Source organism: Triticum aestivum, chromosome 6B (genome assembly GCF_018294505.1).
Source record: "Triticum aestivum cultivar Chinese Spring chromosome 6B, IWGSC CS RefSeq v2.1, whole genome shotgun sequence".
Classification (NCBI taxonomy): Eukaryota; Viridiplantae; Streptophyta; class Magnoliopsida; order Poales; family Poaceae; genus Triticum; species Triticum aestivum.
This window is the reverse complement of record NC_057810.1, coordinates 54,173,399-54,175,557: the sequence shown is the minus strand read 5'-3', so window position 1 is coordinate 54,175,557 and position 2,159 is coordinate 54,173,399. Positions and strand designations below refer to the sequence as shown.

General features: G+C 45.4%; 1 pseudogene; it reads right to left on the bottom strand.

Annotated features, from left to right (window-relative positions):
- Window positions 1-1,375: 1,375 nt before the first annotated feature.
- On the bottom strand, window positions 1,376-1,877 carry LOC123138800 (uncharacterized; annotated as a pseudogene).
- Window positions 1,878-2,159: the final 282 nt, after the last annotated feature.

The window sequence follows — 2,159 nt, the reverse complement described above, 5'->3', positions numbered from 1 at the left end:
CAAAGCGGCGAGAAGAGCCGCGTCGCTGCCAAGGAGGGCCCGCCGATTTTCGCGCGAAAAACGAAACAGCCGGCGCCCCCAAGTGCCTCCCAGCGCGCCGGGTTCGGCCTGGGTCTGCCGACGAAAAATTGGCCTTTGGAGGCGGGACTGGGCCTATTTTCGGCGCCGGCGGCCGAAAAATTGCCTGGGGGCTTTGTTGGGGGCGCGGCTGGAGATGCTCTCACCTTTGAGGGCTTCTTCGAAATCTAGTGATGATTTATCTTCCAACCTATAGTGTGCTAGGTTCTGCTTGGAGTTTGTAGCTGTTCTCCAACACCTCTCTATCCTGCATCAGGTGTGCGTGTGTGTGTGTTTTGTATGCGGTGGATTGTGGTTGATCGTTGATCATTGCTTTATATATAAAGCGGGGCAGAAGCCTTTTTTGGTAATGTTGGTTTTGTAATGCCGAGATGATTCACCTTTGGAGATCTCCACAATGATGAAGCTAATGTTTACTATTTGAGTCATACAAAATCATTTGATAAAACTTTAACGGCATTTTCATGAGTGAATGGACTGATGTTGTGATTGCCCTGCAGGTATCTAGAGTTACAATCTGGTGGCTGAGATGCAGAAGGGACTTGTTTGCTGCGACCCGCGAGGAAAATTCACCCTCTATGTAGGATGCACTAGTCAGACATGAAGTGGGCTTATAGGAATTAATCGCTTATTTTGATCAACCTGGCTTGTTATCTACTCCCTCCGTTCCTAAATGTATGTTTTTTTAGAGATTTCAGTACGGACTACATACGGAGTAAAATGAGTGAATCTACACTCTAAAACATATCTATATACATCCGTATGTAGTCCGTAGTGAAATCTCTAAAAAGACTTATATTTAGGAACGGAGGGAGTACTTTCGATAGTCAATTGACCAACTGGCATGAATACATAACAGGCTTGCTACAACTAATTAGTATGTACCTTTCAGCTGATCTTGCTTGCATTTTGTGTGTGTTCATGTTCAGTGTTTTCTTTTGATTGTGTTCCATGTTGTATCAGGGAAGCACGAATTCTGCGTAGAATTCTGCTTATGCACATTGAGCGTTTTTGTGTTTACCTGGTTCTGACTAGTGAATGTTGAGTTGTTTAGGTTTCCCTGAGATTCACGGAAGGCTTGCGTGAGATTGCTAATGTTTAAGTGGATGAGATTGCTAAGGTTTGGAGTATGAAGTAAACATGTCATACTCTGAGATTTGCACAACTGTTGTGCGGACGCACAGAATACATTTGATTGAATATTGATTCGTTCAGCAATCAGAGCCGTTCAACATCACGATCCCATGATCCAGAGGCTATTCATTATTCAACTCTTTATTTTGAAGGTTACTTGGCGTTAATTGTTACCCCACCTCTTGTTGCACTCAGCTATACAATCCGCAACACCATGTGTATCTGCAAAAATGGCCAAGACGAGCACAAGATCCTCAGACCAGATGGTGATTCTTCTTTGTATCAATAGAAAAAAGAGGGCATATATTGCATCGATGTTCAGGAGAATTCATCTACAAACGGAACGGAGCAAATGGAATGCAAGTAAGGTGTTCTGTTAGTCAGTTAGTCTTACAGGTTGGTGCCACCGATGGGTCACAGATGGAGTCCGTGCTGCAGACCATGATGCATGCGGCGAGGGCGTCCTTCTTGTCAACGCCGTCACAGTTGCCGACTCTGTCGACGTTACAGAGCCACCAAGCGACGTTGTTGCTGCGCCCATCGTGGAACTGCTGGTAACAGTTGCAGAAGGACATGGCGGCCACCTACTGCTGGGATGGTACTGACATGATGAGGAGCATGATGCACAGGGCGGCAATGGCGGCCACCCTCTTCTTCATCTCCATCTCCTCTCCTTCGTTGCATAAGCTATGACAAGAGAAGAGGAAGGGAACTACTAGCTGTGGGAGTTTTCAAGTGGCTGGTCGCTCTCTTAGTCAATCAACTGCTGGTCTCTTATACATTGGAGTTCTGAGGGCAATGTCAACGTTTGACCTGGATAATTTGTAGTGTAACGTAACAAAGTATTTTCCAGCAAATCAAATGACCCACAATTTCAGGTTGGAGTGTCCTGTAGCCAGTTTTTCAATGGTATTAATTTCCTGAACAAGATGGTGCCTACTGCCACT